Genomic DNA, 17514 nt, shown 5'->3' with positions numbered 1-17514 from the left:
AATATTTTACAATATCTGCGTTCCTTTCTCTGTCTAATCGAATGCTAATAGAACTTTCTTTCCACATTTTTGTTTTGATTATTCCGTCAACTACTGTCGGTTCAAAATGACAGGTTAAAGGAGCAGTAGAAAATTGTTTTTGAAATAACATGTTTGATACTGCAAGGATGCGATGACCAGAAATTATGATAAAAATGTCCACGCTGTATGAATACGGAAGCTTGAAATCTCCCTGACTAGTAGCAGAAATTCTGAGAGTTCTGTAACTTCTCTAGAAATTTCAAATTCCCTGACTCTTGCAGGATATCTTGCTCACCTCGCCACCATGTATTGCAAGTAATACAAATCTCCTCATAAGAAAGAGTAACCGAAAGCTTCCTGTATTTTTTATTTTATTTTTTTTAATTTTAACTCTGATCCTTCTTTTTCTCATTTCATTTTGTTTCATCCTTCCTTATTTTTTTATTTCTCATCTCGAAGGAAGGGGGGTCCGGACCCCCCCTTGGCTACATGCCTGCTCAGATACTCCTAAAACTATGGATTCGACACTAATATTAGTCATTCTTGATCATTTTAAAATGTTTATCTCCCTCCCCTACGTTGTACCCTCCCCCTCCCAAACTTTTAGAGCTGGATTTGGATTCAAACAGCATCAGAAGTGTCACTGTTTCTCTCATCGACCCCGAAAACTATGGATTCAACACTACTATCGGTCATTTTTGATCATTTTAAAATTTCTCTCCCCCTCCCCCGTCCCTAAGTTGCATCGTCAATGAATAGCCTAAAGTAATCTCTGTCCCTAAACCCATGTATATTGAAAACTTGATAGAGATCGGTCGAGTGGTTCAAGAGTGATGAAGTCACAAAGTCAGACATTTTAATTTTCTTTTCTTTTACATGTATCTCCTCCCTCCCCCTCCCCTACGTTGGCTCGTCAAAGTGAAACCATTAAAAACACCCAAGGCCCGACCCTCATATATGCTGAACATTTGATCGAGATTGGTTGGGTGGTTCAAACGTTATTAGGTTTTATTAGTTATTAATACCCCTCCCAAACCCTCAGTACTAACATCAAAGTGAATAGCCTAAAACCAGCCCAGCCTCGAACCTCGTCCATGTTATAAATTTGATCGACATCGGTCGGGCGGTTCAGGAGATTTAGAGTCACAAACATAGTGATTTTCAATTTTATATATGTATTGTATCTTCTAACGTTTATATATTTTTTTTTCGAATTTTTTGGGTAGGCTCGTGCGTACCCGGCCTATCAGCTAAAGCCGCCACTGATTCGCTGGCTGTTTTTTGTGAGGGAAGGGGTAATATTTATACCTCACATCAGAATTTAAAGAATGTCTTCAACCTGAAAAATTACTAGAGGGCCAGAAGACTAGGATTGATTTTGTAGGGGAGATATTCAGCTGGTTTCGTTGGCATTGCCGGTATGGCTTCCCTCTTGTAGAAATCCAGAGCCGCCACTGGCTAAGGGCGCATTCACGGGACCCGTCGGTTTGAACCCCTTTAATCAACCAACTTTTGATCACGCCCCCAACCAAAATTTCTGGAAGAGCGCCTGGTCATAATATAACCGTATCTAAGACATATTTCCTTCATAAAGTTAGAAGTAGTGAAAAAGTATATGAAAACTGTATCACGAAAATTATTTGTTCAAAATTATTTAAAAATAATGAGAAGATGGTAATCTTTAGTTAGGGGGACAAAAACTCAAATGAAACTGTCGATAATCTCTGAATATAAGAATTGTGCAATCGGAATACGGAAGAACTTATGGAAAGTTCACGGAGGCATGTTGCTCATTAACTCGTACCTGGCATCGAGCTCGAGATCTTTACTCCTGAAAATGGATTCTATGCCACTGAGCCACTATGGTTCTCAGCGATATGATGGTATTTTTGGATTTTCGTAATCATACAAACAAATGTTCTTCTTATATTATCCCTTTCTTAAGTAAAGCAAAATTTCAATAATGAAAAAATATTAATAAGCTTCTATTTCAATCGACATACGTATCTTTAAAACACACTGGAAAATAATACGCATTTGAGTTTCAGCTGTTCAATGTAAGATTTCCCGGTGTTCGCATGGCGCTGGGCTACACAAGTAAAAGCATGGATCTTTAATCTCCACCCAGATGTATTAAGATCCTGGTTCGAGAACGAGTGTAGAGTGCGCATTGGTTCTGCGCAATATGCATGTGCTGACACTAGTGAACTGACTTCCATACTTACGGTCTTCGTGATTCTGTTGTTATTTACGTATATTGACGTCTATTAAAATAATTAAAAATTGAAATTGTTTACGAAATACAGAAACATATATCTTATAGGAAGAATCTTTACTTTAACAGGGTGAGTATCCACGTCTAAATTACATGTGAGAGCTGTATAAATACTATGAAAATACTGACGTACAATAGCAACAATCTTGTTTGATATCGTCCGTGCGGCGAACAGAAATTCCAAGTTAAAAAGTGCTTTGTGATTGGGAGTAACACAGAACTCTGTGAATTCTATAAGCTATATTTGCATATATATAACTTTCGTGTTACATGTTTCTTTTGAAAATTGAAAAAAAAACTATGACGTAGGTGGTATTCTGCGTTGTTGAAATCTAGTAGTACGTAACTTTTCCCCGCCAACCGCCATACTGCGATATTCAGGTGTTTCATTGTTCAGTGTTGTTTCAGGTAAATTTTCGATGAACATGTGGTTTTAAAAAATACCTTTTTGTGTGTGTGCTTATTAAACCTTGTGAAAGAACAGGCCGAATTTACTAGTGGGTGTGTAAAATGTCTCCTTAAGTAACGGGAAGGTTTCTTGTAATTGTTTTCTAAATGTGTTATTGATATTGTTCTCAGTATATGATGTGGAAAGAAATGTTGTAGGTATTTATTTTCCATTGATATCATCTAGAATTAACATTTTCAAGTATATTAACATTTTGGACAGTGCTATAAATTTAGAGTCTAGTAAGTACGTATCTTCGAATCGAAGGCAAATCATTATAGATATTCAGTGCTGTTAGATAATTTACCTGTTGAAAGGAATTTGAACTGCCTATAAATTTATATATAAATAGTATAATACGTTTGAGAGAAGCCGGTATTACTAATTTGTGAGAATTTAAGTACGTTTATATTTCTGAAGTTTGAAAACAAACATAATGATCATAGTAGTTGCGTTGATAAGCCGACTTGTTAATACTTCATGACATGCCGTGTGTAAAACTTCATACCATATTGGTTTAGCAGCAAAACTATAGATTTAACATCCAATGAACAGATAGTTTTAGAATACGTGACCTTTGTGCCGCACAGTACAAAATATTAAAGCTTAGGTTAGGTAGATAGGTTTCATATTTCAAGACCTATTCTCCGGTACTTAACTCGAGCATTTATATAATCACGTACGTGAGGTTCCTTAGGGCTCTTTCGTTTTCTTTTCCTTCCTTTATGACAGTTTCCCTCAGCTTCGTTCATAATCGTGGGACGCAAAGCTAAATTTCAGAGTCACTTGTACCTGACATTAAAATCGAAAAGGTTCGTAAAATGGCTTCTGGCTGATAACGTTATTCCGATTTTATATATATATAAAGAATTAGTACCGGTAATATAGTGAAAACTGTACCTGGAAGGGTTAACCAATGTTGGTTGCAGGATTGGCTGGTTTAATTAAAATAAATAAATAAACACGTGTTAGTGCGAAAATGCCACAAATCATGTGAACTCGATGGTGAAATTTCCGTGCTTCTCAGATCGTCTCAAAGATCTTTCCTCACACATTAGAAACTCAGGAAACATGAATGTAAGTGATTTATAAAATCAAAAGTATTTTGTGCTTATGTAGTCCTGAGTGTGGAATGGTTGAGAGCGAGAGTTAACTCAAATTATTCACCTTTATTGATATATTGAATTAAGTCGTATTTTTGACTGAATTAACTTGGACTAAATTATTGGTCATTCCACGTCAATTTATCCAGCAAAATGTTTTAACCCACGATCTCAAATTTTCATAAAGCTTCTGTCACTTGTTAGTAGTACAAGGGTGAAGTTGGCAGTTTTTTCTTTAAGACAATTCATTTATTTTTGATTCGTTCAATGAATCCGATTCCAAAGGAATTGTTGTAATGCTCCGAGGAACTAGTTTCTCCGAAATAAAATCGGGTTAGAAATCATGGTTGTTTCTGCTGTCGTCACTAATTATTGTAAACGTTGTGAAATAACGAAAACTTTACTACTATCCTAATTTGCACTCGTAGAATAGTCTTAAATCAACCGATGTTTAAAATAGTAAACAAAAGCACGACATAAGGAACCACCATATTCCCGAACTCCGGCAAGTTACAGAAGAATATTCGTAAAAACTTGACCATTATATCAGAATTCTTACAGCAAAAGCAACTAAAGATACATGAATTTTTATTCATTTGAGGGGGGAGGCAAGGCCCCCAAACAGAACTACTACTACAAAAATTAGACAATATATTAAATAAGATAAAAGAACATACGGTACCTAAAAATTTACATAGATAAATATAATTAGCTGCATGCCTCATAAATATTAAATACTTCTCACTTACACTGGCATCACTACAAAATTTTCTTTTCCATGAATAATAAGCAAATTACAAACTCATGCTTTCAGAACCATGTGTGAATCTTAAATTTAGTTTTAATGACACCAGAGATTTTCAATGTTTTGCATATTTGCTCTACTGTCCGGATCAACGAAATTACACGAATGGTGAACAGTTGAATGTGTCCACTTAGGGAAGGTTCTAGAACACAGGTCCTCCCATATAGGTTAGTAAGTAAGTTGGTTCCTTTCTGTACCAATGTTTAATATTTAATTCACCTAGTATTGCCGAGCGAGCGTCAGCGAGCGAAGGCGGGTTAGAGCCCCACAGGGCACCTTGTTTTCTGTCTTTATTACAGCTCAATGAGAAGGGGAACCTGTGTTCTAGAACCTTGCCCTCAAGATCTAACAAACATATCTGCGTGAAGATTTTCGTTGAGAAGCACCAAGGTTTGTGGATTTCAGACAAAGAATTCAAGATAGCCAATTCCTGTCTTAAAATAAATAAATAAAAAGTTGTAGCTTACTTTTTTATGGAGCGAAAACACTACAGGGTGTCTATCGGTCACGATATCAGAAAACTGTCGTGAAAGTCAAGAAATTTATCTTTTGGGTTACGATTTTTTTTATCTGTGCAAATGTAAATATAGACTGGAAAATTTTATTCTGTAAAACGTCAAAATTCACCACCAAAAATGTCTTATGGTCGGTTTTAGAAGCTACCAAATCAGAAGCGCAGCACGCTTCTATCACATGCATGAAGTTTCGGCCCAATTCGCTCTTAAAAATGTTACTGAATGTTATGGTTTGGGAAAGAGGTCGAAATTTCATTTTGGAATTTTAATAGATACACCTGCACCAGCACTAAATAAGATTTATCACGAAAGGTACATGCGGTTTGGTAGTAATTTTTGTCTTCAGCTAAACGTGAAGCTCTGTCCTAAACAGTTATAAAAGAGCAGTGGGATTTTGGATACATGTTGGTATTATTAATGAATGTTATAAATTTATGAATTGTTAAATTACAAATATGTGCTTGATTTGTGGTGTAGGGGGTGAATTACCCCAAAGATTGCACCCAAACTAGGTACCAGAAGGGACCAAGTGCACAAATGCATCACCGGATATTTACTTACTTGTAAATAAATGAATGCAAGAAGTCTCTGAACTCATCCATTTGTTTATTTAGAAAACCAAGTTTTATATGTTCAACGCAAATTAGTATCCCTGCTAAAATAGATATGTGAGGTGCTCAATAACACACATGCATATATAGGCAATGTGATCGAACGGTGTTCCCATCTTAAGGGTATATCTGCATTAATTCAAGACATCCTACGACACCTACTATTTTAGACGTTTGCGAAATTTGGTACGTTTTGTCCCTTAATGGAATATTCTAGATCCTTCCGAAAGAATATGAAACATTCCGGAATATTTTACAATGTTTTGGAACAGTTTCAAATTTTGCACAAAATTTTAGAAGTGTATTTTTCCTTTTAGAACATTATCGAACTATGGAATAATCCATAGCCTATAATATAAAGGAGTCCCCTTGGTGCAGTAGATTAAGTTGTCTCAGAAGAATGTGTCACTACCATGCCTGTAACACTGGTTTGCTACTGTAATCTCTTTGTGTACATATTTAGATTTACTTGATGCAGTAAGTAATGCGTAGTGAAAGCAATACTTGAGTTAAATCAATTCGATTCAAAGAAGCTGTGCTGATTTAATTGTTCCGTAATATAAGTAGCTATTTGTGACTGAAATTTGTACACCATTGAAATATCGTGTTCTAGGTCATCTGATAAAAACCAGTGACTGCTTGATTGTAGTACGTCATCTTGACTTCTGTATTACATCGCATTTGGTTGAACTATACAGTGGCCTTGGGTCCAATGTTATCCTTGTGCTTCATTTTGAATAACAATGCAACAATTTTCATTAATGTCCAACAAAGCTATAAGTGCTCGAGCACTGCTTGTCTAGGGATGTACCGATACCACTTTTTTCACTCATACTCGATACCGATACTTTTGGAATTTTCAGAATAATGAAATGATCGACATTGTAATAACATATATTAGATATAAGGCCAAAAGTTGACAAAAAGCAGAATTTCATATTAGGTTCCACAAAAAATGTGTGTCCTCTAAACTTAATCCAGCTTACATGAAAGGAACTAAGAAGCAGCAAATACTTAAGCGTAAACTTAATTCTAGATGTCAGTGATTAATATATAGAGTGATAATGTGCTTTGATAGTTACATTGTATTTATTAGTCTCTGAGCTCGCGCCAAGTGGACTTTGTGGTTGGTGGACAAACACGGTTCCCCCGTTTCCTCGCACTTTCTTCATTCCACCATTTCCTTCATTTCTCATTATCACCGTCCCCTTTAGCCTAGCCAGCATAACTGTGGTGGCACGTAAAACTCAGATTTACTAATCTCTATTATACACACATAATGCAAACGGATACTAACATTACAAATTTTTTATTGTGTACAAACGTATGCGTGCTGAACCATGTTGCGGCAAGGTTCTAGAACATAGGTACCCCTTTCCATTTAGCTGTAATAAAGACAGAAAACAACGTGCCCTGCGGGGTTCTGACCCACCTTCACTCGCTGACGCTCGTTCGGCAATACTATGAGAATTAAATATTAAACTTTGGTATAGAAAGGAACCTTCTTAGCTACTAACCTATATGAGCGGACTTGTGTTTTAGGACTTTCCCCCGTGGTGCTATGTATATCATTAAAAAAGTAAGAGGGTTATTTAAGCGAAGTCTAAAAAAATAAAACCTTAGAACTAAATGTTTTCAACCAGTGAAAATTTGCTACAAGATATTTTCAACAGTTATATGCATTGTTATGAGGTAATTCTTAACATCCAGTTTGCTTTTCGGAATTCATGGTTGTACAAAACGATTGTTCATCACATCAAGGAAAGCTGTAACACATTCGTTTCGCATAAAAACTATGTCGTTAAAGAAAATGATGTACGAGAAACCTGATGAAAATTTTCTTCCAATTCGGAAATTAATGTTATTGTAAAATTATATTTTTTGTAAATGCAAGTGTTACAAGCCACTTGATTGTATAACTGAAAAAGTAACATAAAAAATGACAAGAAGTTAAATTCTATATTCTAGTCTTTGAAGAATGCAGTGCTGACATACGAAGAGATGATAACTGTGCTAGTTCAGGTGGAAGGATGTCTTAATTCGCGACCACTAACTCCCATGTCAGCTGATCCTAGTGATCTTAGGGCCCTCACACCCGGTCATTTTATAACTGGCGACGCATTGTTAGCTCCACCACAAGCGGATTTCATAGGTACAAAGGTGAATCGTCTCACAAGATGGTAACTGACTCAACAACTAACGCAGCACTTTTGGAGACGGTGGTCTTCCGAGTATTTATCGCAACTTCAACGAAGACCAAAATGATGCAAAGAAACTGCCAACTTCAAACCAAATGACATGGTGATCCTTCGCGAGACCAACCAACCCCCACAACTGTGGAAACTTGGCAGGATCGTTGAGACTCACCCAGGAAAAGATGGTCTCGTGCGTACGGTAACAGTGAAAACATCTGGGACTCTACAAGAGGCCAATAGTGAAATTGTCCCTATTGCCTTTCGACGAAAGGAAGACATCAACAGTTCAATCTGAAGACAAGTAATTGATCATTTAGTATGTTTATTTTAACATTTATTTGCGTAGTATTTTTATTTCATCAATTGTCAATATTAAGATCTTCGATACTGAGATTTGTGTTGAAATATGGATATTTCAAGGTGGGCGGCGTATGTTGAGTGTGTTTTTTTCTTTTACAAAATATTTAGTCTGAACAGCTATAACGTAGCAGAATACATGTCAGGCTATGGTCAGTGTCCTTGGCTCCCTTCGCTCTCGGAGGGTGGCCTTTTTCTCCCCCTTTTTTTGTAGAAAGTGAACATGAGGGGAGCAGAGAGTGTGTGTTTTTTAGACAGTCGAAACGTGTGTGGTGGATGTGTCTTGTGTCGAACTATTGTGGTGCAATAAAAACATTCAGTGAAAACTTCACATACATACCTGTGTCCACTAGTGTATATTAAATATTTTGTTAATTAAATTAGCTATATTTTAACCAGGTTACGATTCATTCCTCTAAACAAACAACAAGTAGCGAGGCGCAAGGAAGGTTTAGTAAATAATGGGAAATGCTTTCGTGCATGCATCCCGAACAGTACTAGTAAACCAATGCTGCTGCCACGGTAATGACACGTTCTTCCCCAGACAACTGAATCCAATGCACCAAGAGAACTGTTTCTATAGTACAAATCATGGATTATTCCAAACAGTTCGAGGATGTTGTGAAAGAAAAAGCAGTGTAGAATGCAGTTCTACAATACTGTGCAAAATTCGTCACTATAGCAAAGCATTGTAAATTATTCCGGAATGTTTCATGTTCTTCTGGATACGTTACCTTGTTTCCGGAGTACACCTCATTTTTCGCTGCTAATATTTTATCTTGTATTCTTAGTTTTGTTTTCTTTTTGCTGTTATTACATTTTATCCCCTCTTTCTGATTCTTTTCTTTCTAGCAGCACTTTTTATTGCTTATTGTATTTTCGTGTGTGCGTTTTAGTCTTTTAGTTAGAACAGTCTGTGTTTAAGCAGTTGTGTTGATCGTGACTGCAACAAATAGCCAATCAATCAATCCGGAGTGCCTCGAACTTCGTACGTGTGAGAAACTTCTATTTTTAGCTCTCGTTCGTTTAATTAGGCACTTACCCAATAAAACCTTTGCAATAAAAGAAAAATCGAGAAAATGTTTCAGAACTACAGGAGTTATCAGGAAGAAAGACGAATGTTCACCGTATTAAGAACCTTCCGTTGTTGGGATTTACAAGATAACTGATTTCAAGAGTGCGATGGGAACTGTTTCTTTTTGTTAGTGCTAAATGGTTTTCGATGGATCGAAGTATACAGAACATCGGATTATTGAGTTTGGATTATGGAGAGACTATTAGTAATATATAAAAATTGAAGAGAAATAGTGTATTTTGGAACAAAAGAGAATAACTTCATAATATTGTATAGTAAAAGGAATGAAGACTAACTTTTCATAATGTTGCTTTTCTATAATTGGGAACTATGCGGAAGAAGACCTACCAATGTTTTCTGTGGATGTGACTAGTTGTTAACGGGAAAAGTATCTGGTAAGATTTTAAATAGATATAATATATAAAATATGCAAGTATTTCCTATTTAATGGAAACAAAATAGTCAACTTACGAGATTAACGTGACGTTGGACCACCTTTCGCCCTCAGAACCATCTAGCACGTTTCCATCATCAGTGTCTATGTAGCATGTTCACGGTACCACTGACACCATGCTAAGGTATTATTCCTTACCAGCGGTTTCGCCCGTGCAATCCGACCCATCATGTTGGTCGTGTAACTCGCGGGGAACTATGATTGTTGACGCAGGCTGTGGTAGGTGCTGCTTGAATTCCTACGTTACTTGCATCTTAGGTATATATATATATATAAAGGAATCTGTCACTGAGAGTTTCTTCCGACAGCTGTACCTCTTTGCCGTGTTTTGTAGGCTATTATCATAGTGGACACTCGTGACAGACCTATCACACTTGCCACGTTTCGTCGCCGACAATGTGCCCTCTTTGGAAATGAGATAGGTCGCCCATTTTACACTATCACTGCACTATTCACTGCACACTGTCGTTCTCAGTACGGAGTTTGCCTTTGCACACGACCAAAGACAGCCCGATACTACGGTTGCCGCCTCACCGTTGCCAAACCAGACATCTAACTTTTCCATTAAATGGATAAGTATCTGTATAATGTGTTTTAATTTAGAAGAATACTGTTCACTACAATATTTTTATTTATATCGAAAATTTGAATATTGATTGATTGAACTAATTTTGTTTATATTTTTGAATGTAGGAAAACATCAATAGCGGACCAGTTGGCATTTGAGTTCATGTAAGTTTAACATTACATAATACTTTTCTTAAATAAATGTAGCTATGTAGTGATCAATAAAGTCAATTTTTCATCCGCATGCTTCGAATTACAACCAGATAAAAAGGGATCAAAATAGATTCGTAATAATAGACAGTTTTGTGTGTCAGCTTATATTCAGCTTTTCAAAATTACCTTACATAGAAGTTGTGTATTAGTACCAAAAAGTGTTTCGGGTTTCAGAAGTTGTGTATTAGTACCAAAAAGTGATTCGGGTTTCAGAAGTTGTGTATTAGTACCAAAAAGTGATTCGGGTTTCTACATGGTGACATGTATGCTGTACCTTACCTGCATTTCGAGGTTCGAGAGAAGAGGAAGGTGATGTATTAGTGTTTCGTCTTCTAGCTGCTGACTGCGGTCGCCCAATTTGTACGGGGAAGTTAGTGACTGGAACGGGTCCAATATATGAACCCTACAGATTTACATGGATTTTTACGGATTTAAATTGTGAACAGACTCTAGTGAAACGGAAAAGAAACATGCAAGATACTCAGTAGGGATGTGTCTATTAAATAAGCAGACAGTACAATAAATTTAAGAACTGCCTTTACATCCCTCCAAGACATTTAAAGCACATACGTAAGCTGTAGACAACGAAGTATTGAGAGAAGCACTCAGTTACAGTGCTGAAACAATTCACCACATATCTATTTGTTTCAACTGGTATCTACAGCAATGTCCGACGACTTCACGAGGATAAGATATGCACAGTATGTATATAAGGGGGAGAGGGGTAGATCATCCGGACATGGTTACTTAAAACTAATAAATATAATTGTCATACACAAAACGATCACAAGAAATGAAAGAAGCAGGGTGGATTGATTTAAATCAGTCTGATTTAAATCACTTGATTTTTTTAATAAAAATCGTTGATTTAAATCGAATTCCTAAATAAATTAATTTAAAGTGAAAATAAGTAAAATCCCGTTTCTGTTTTGTTATTTCGATTATGGAAATTAATAATCATAATACAATGAGACTCAAATGTACAGTATAGTATGAAAACAAATGTCATGCAGAGGATGATTAGGGAAAATCCCGTTTTGAACAGGTAACGGAGCAATCCTGTTTTCTTCTTTTCGTAACATTGGGTTTTAAGATCGTTAACTATTCCAACGGGGAAATTACTATCGATATTTAAGACAAAAATTCTTTTTTGTGCGTGTCTATTTGTTTGTTCCTAGATAATAGGGTGTATTTAGAGGGGTCCTATCCTCTCTCCATTTTTGTTTTTTATTTTATAACTTTAGGCGAAATTTATGTATTTCATGCTGCAAGCTAGTTCTGAGTTTTTAAAAATAGGCCCCTGGCAAATATAAGTAACTTTTGTGAAAAAAAGTGTCATTTTGATAAACGTTGCTGTACTTTTTTCTTAATGCTTAACCTTTTAAATTATATAATTAAATTATTCTATTTAAATTATATTATATTTTTAGGTGATAGGGTAGAATCATCTTTATTCGATTAAAAAGTACCAATAAGGCTTTTTACTTCGTTTTCTTCAAGACTGGAGGCATTCTAGAACATGTTACATATGCTTTCACGCCTTTCTGCGTTGAGGCATAGTGTGTGATGACGTCAAATTTAAAGAAATGATTTTTTTGTTATGCGTATTATTATTATTATTTGGCATTTTGCGGGTTATATTTTGCATTCAGAAGACTGAAATTTTGCACACTCGTTCAGTGCACCCCTTAATAATTTTCAGATGTTTTCAGATCTCTGTGAAAACAGCGAGGTCCAGAGAAGCAAAAATGTTAAAAAAAATAAAATAAAAATAAAAAACAATATTTTTAACAAAAACAGCTTTTTTCGTGATTTTCCCGTCTTAGGTGGAGACATATGAATGGTACCGTTTCAAAGGCTGTTCTATTCTGAAGAAAATGATGTACGTAGTATGCTCCTAGGATAAATAGGGATGTCGCAGGAAATTGTTATCTGAGATCCTGTTTTATACGGGAATCTGGGGTATTTGAGGAATATTATTTTTCGCGGGCTTACTTTTGCACCTACAAGATTGAAATTTTGCACATGTACTCAGTGCACCCCTCAGTATTTTTCGGATTTGTTTCAGATCTCTGCCTTAAAACAGGGGTCCACAGAGGTATTATTATTATTTTTTTTTTTAAAAAAAGATATTTTTAACAGAAAATTCATTTTTTCGTGATTTACCCGCCCCAGATACATTATGGAGACATTTGAAGGGACACGTTTGAAAATTTGTTTTATTCTGAAGAGAATAATGTACAAATCATGATTCTAGGATAAATAGAGATGTCTGATGAAATTTTTATATTACATCCGCGTCATCGTGGGAATGTTCTTAGCTCATTGTTAAATAATTTCCTCACCCTTACTACTTAAGATAGAAGCTTGAAATTTTGTACACCCCTTAGTATTTCCCAGTTAATTTTCAGATCTGTGCGTTAACACAGGGGAATAAAGAGGGGATTAAAATTTTTTAAAAAAAAAGTAAAAAAAATGCCGATTACTCTCAAAATTTCCCGCTTCAGGGACATGATAGGGAAATGTGAATATTACCGTTTCAAAAACTGTTCTATTCTGAAAAGAGTGATGTGTGTACCATGATCCTAGGATAAATAGGGATGATGCTGTAGCTGCTTGACTGAAAGTCTATAATTTACGTTTAAAAAGAGCCATAATTTAAAAGAGTTAAGAAGCATTGTTTGGGATTGATATAGGTTAACGATTGGGGATAATTCAAAATTCAACCCCAATACTTTTACTTAAATGGCATAATTAGCATTTAATACTAATTCCTAATGCTTTTTCTTCAGTTCGCGACTTGCATTATACGAGGAGAAAGATTGATTTAAATCAAAAAAATCGATTTAAATCAAAAAAATCAACAAAAATGATTTTTTTTGAAAAAAATCATGATTTTTTTCCACCCTGGAAAGAAGTCAAAAACATGCATTATGCATACGCAGCGTCACCAAGACAGAGAAGTTTGAAGCATTGACTTCATGCCTTACTCGGTTAGCTCAGATATCTCTACGCAATTGTTTGTTTTATCATGAATTCTAATCCTGTCGATGGTAAATTATTTCAGTTTTTTTGCAAAAAATTCATGTTTTATAGTATTATACAATTTACATGTGATATGTTGTTTACTTTTGTTTACATACGCATTTCAGGAAAAAATCGTGAAAAAAAAGAAGGGTTATTCAGGAGTTCGTTATCTATCAATGTAACTCGAGGAAACTCTATAGTTTTCAGTAATAATGCGTATTAAGTTTTTTGTAATGCAATACTTTTGAACCAGGTTCAAATCCCACTGGGTAATTTATTTTTTATCAAATTTTCTATTATTCTTTAACTTTTTTTTTTTGTTTGTTTGTTATATATCTAACTTAAACAAAAATAAGAATTAACACAGATGTGAAACCTTTCCAACATTCCGTAATGTAATTTCTCCCTAGTGTAAGACTGTAAGTCACTTCTTACATCGATCTATAAAATTTTCGTAAGCCTGAAGAAAAAAATCCGAAGTTCTAGTATTCAGGAAATCTTTATCAGGCATAGAAACGCCTCCATCATTATTGTTAGTGTTGTAAATAGAAAAAAAACGGTTCGTATTTTTTCAGAAATTTACGTTTTTTTTTTTTTTAGAAAAAACCATTGGGTCTCTTTTTTTTTTCTAAATTTCGTTTTTTTTTTTTCAAATAGTCATTTGTAATGCATCTTACGTCTATTTAAGTATGAAATATTTTTATGTAGATGTAATTACCGTAAAATGCAACATAAATTATACGCTAGATACTGATACGCTACAAATATTTTACAATTTACATGAATACCATATCTATTAACAATTCGGGTTTCAGCAGTTTTCATCAATATCAACTAAGAAATGAAATTTTGTTTTTTCGTGAAAGCAGGCCTTTAATAAGTACAAAAATAATGTCACGAACAGTATCCAATAACTTGTCTAAAGGTAAAAACTAATATTAATTTGCCTAATAGTATTTTTCTAAATGTCATATATAAATAATTTGTCGACTAGATATATATGATATGCAGAGCCGGCTCTACCGTATATGCAACACGTGCATTTTCGTGGAGCGGCAAGCTTGGATGGTCCGACAAAATCTGTCATAAGTATATTATTTAAATTAAATATTTCTTGTTGGAAACAGACTTCATGATGATGGTAGTTACATTTACTAAGCTGACCTTCTATTTGAATACTAAATTCATAAATTATGTTTAGGTTGCATTAGTTTAAGGCCACATGGACAATGCTAAAGCAGATGGTCGAATAAATCCGAGCACAAATTGCTTGATTGTTGTCAAATGCAAGAATTCAATTCTCGAATAGTAGTAAATATCTGTTCCATTTAGTCAGTTATTACAGTTTTGATATGAAACTAGTCTTGTTTTTGTCAGAAACAAGTTCCTTATCATTGAATATAGAAACAAGTTTTCTTTTTTTTTAAAAAAATGTTAGAAGGTGTAGAAGAAAAATCTAGAAATAAAGATAAAAGAGCTAGTTGCACTGGAATTGCAAACTAACACATTGAGATTGAAGCTCGATAGTGAATTCTATAAAAAGGATTACCATCTTTCCTCTGCAGGTGTGTTTGCTTTATCTTTCACTAACATAATAGATTAATATTTAAAGACAAAAAACACACACAACGGGATTGCATTTTTAGTAAGTATTTAAGCCTTTCTGAGTGCAACTGCACTTACCCTTACCTTTGTTGTTGATGCTGGGGTAGCATACTTAAAATCATGACTTTTAAGATTTGTTCTTTCTGGAGAATTATGCCATTGCACAAGGCGACAAATTGACTAGGACTGGCCCTGATGATATGTATATAAAAGACATTAATATAGAATAACTCAATTTGAAATAATGCAGGGTGTTTCAAAATGAATATTAGGGATTTGAAACTTTGTAGTATCTATTACAATTATAAATATTATATCAAATGAAGGAGCAACTCAGTTTTGTACGCACGCATGTACATGCATTGTTTCTTCTGTCTGCCGTTAGAAAGAGCAAGTAGCAAAGATGGAGACTAGAGAGCAGAAAGCTTTTTGTTTTAATAAAGACTGAATCTGTACAGTGCAACCGTCTGTGTGAAGAATATTAAGGGGACGCTTGCAACTACGTCTTTATCGTTTGCAGTTGCTACAGGTCTAAAGCCTACAGACTACGGTTTACGTGCCAATTTCGCAAGTGAAACATTCCTGCATAACAATGAAGATTTTCTGGATCGTGTCGTCTTCAGTGATAAATCGACCTTTCACCTAAGAGGTAATGTGAACACTCATAATTTTTGCAACTGGCAGTCAGCAAATCCTCAAGAGATGGTACAGTTGAAACGAGACCCCCCTAAATTGAATGTGTTTCGTGCCATATGGCGGAAAGTTTATGGGCCTTTCTCGCCTATCGACTACATGTGTGCCGTGTGACGAATGAATCTCACATTGAACACTTGTAGCAAAGACTGTTTGAAGTGCTCTTTTATTTGATGCATTGCTTATAATTGTACGTAAAATGTAGTAAGTACTACGAAGACTTAAAACCCCAAAGTTTATTTTGAAACACCCTGCATTTCTCACCAACAGTGTTGGAACTAAGATGTAAAAAGGAGAGAAAATTTTCCTTATAAATTATTGTTTACAACGATATTATTAGTCGAGACTATAACTACAACAATAACACGAGTTAGTAGTCAAAAAAATGTAATCAAATGTATACTGGGTGGCCCAGGTGGCCAAAGTGGCACACACGGGTGTGTCACTTGTTTAATCCTCTCCTGTGTGGACACTAATTAAGATATCGGGATATTATTCTTGCAAAATATGGCTGGACTATAGTTCATCATAATAATTTCTTTTTCTTCTGGCGTCGAATTTCCTTCTCATATTTCACCCGTCAAAAATTCGAGAATTTTCTAATTTCGAATTTCCTTTACTTCTTTTTTCCCTTGTAGCTGCCTTTGTTGTAGAAAGACATCCTTAAGACTTGCCAGGTAGATACCTCGGATGGATACCTAACTGTTGACATCAATTGGACGGGCCTGCGCGCAGTGTTGCCAATTAGGGAAATTAAAACTCTCCTATATTCGGGCAAAAAATTATAAATTTTTGTTTATAAATCTGTACCTATACGTCCGAGTGCAAGTTAACTTACGCCAATAGAACATTTGTCCTTACTTAACAAACGCAAGTACAGATCGTTATAATGGGGTAATTAGGGAACGCACGAAAAATTCGTATTTAGGTTCTAACCCTGGGTTTTTCTAGTTTTTCCCTACTTTTCTGTTTACCGTAATACATTTTTGGTAATTAGAAACTTTATTCCTTAAATATCACCATAATACTTGTAGGATATATTAGTGGTGTACCAATGTTTAATTTAAGATAGTTTGCGTCTGTCTGGTAGCAGTGTTGCCAACTACAGAAAATTTTAATTCCAGATTTTAGGGGGAAATTTTGGAAAAATTATCTGTTTTGTCTCTATTATTTCCTTCTTGTTGTCTATATCGGAACAAACGTACCAGTATCTGGAAGTCTCGTCTTTGCTCTACACAACGCACTATAGAAAGTTTCAATAGGATAATTAGGGGAAGTACAGTTGAGGTTTACAGTAGACCTTGTTCTCTAAGTGGAAAGATAACTGTGATTTTTTTAAAGGTAGAATGAGATATTTTTTATTGACATGCTTACTTTATTCGATACCGTCACAATACTTGTAGGATATATTAGAGGGATACCAGAGCTTATTTTAAGATAGTTTGTGTGTGTCTGATAGTAGTGTTGCCAGCTACAGAAAAATTTAATTCCAGATTTTAGGGGCAAATTTTGGAAAAAAATCCTTTTTTATTTCTATTATTTCCTTCTTG

At 35.1% G+C, this 17514-nt stretch overlaps 1 protein-coding gene across 4 annotated transcripts in view; it reads left to right on the top strand.

Annotated features, from left to right (window-relative positions):
* Positions 1–2166: 2166 nt before the first annotated feature.
* Positions 2167–17514, top strand: part of rin (ras GTPase-activating protein-binding protein 2) — a 116385-nt gene continuing 101037 nt past the window's right edge. For 2 of the 4 annotated variants that reach the window (XM_081726191.1, XM_081726182.1), the window contains exons 1-2: positions 2167–2366; positions 10553–10591. The gene's annotated coding sequence lies outside the window, so the exon portion shown is untranslated. Of the gene's footprint in view, positions 2367–2457; positions 2705–10552; positions 10592–17514 lie in introns of those variants that run through there. The other 2 variants (XM_081726187.1, XM_081726188.1) reach the window with 2 other exon arrangements.

The sequence above is a fragment of the Thermobia domestica genome, chromosome 1 (genome assembly GCF_964235325.1).
Source record: "Thermobia domestica chromosome 1, izTheDome1.hap1.1, whole genome shotgun sequence".
Classification (NCBI taxonomy): domain Eukaryota; kingdom Metazoa; phylum Arthropoda; class Insecta; order Zygentoma; family Lepismatidae; genus Thermobia; species Thermobia domestica.
The sequence above is the reverse complement of the archived record's forward strand: the minus strand, read 5'-3'. Positions and strand labels throughout refer to the sequence as shown.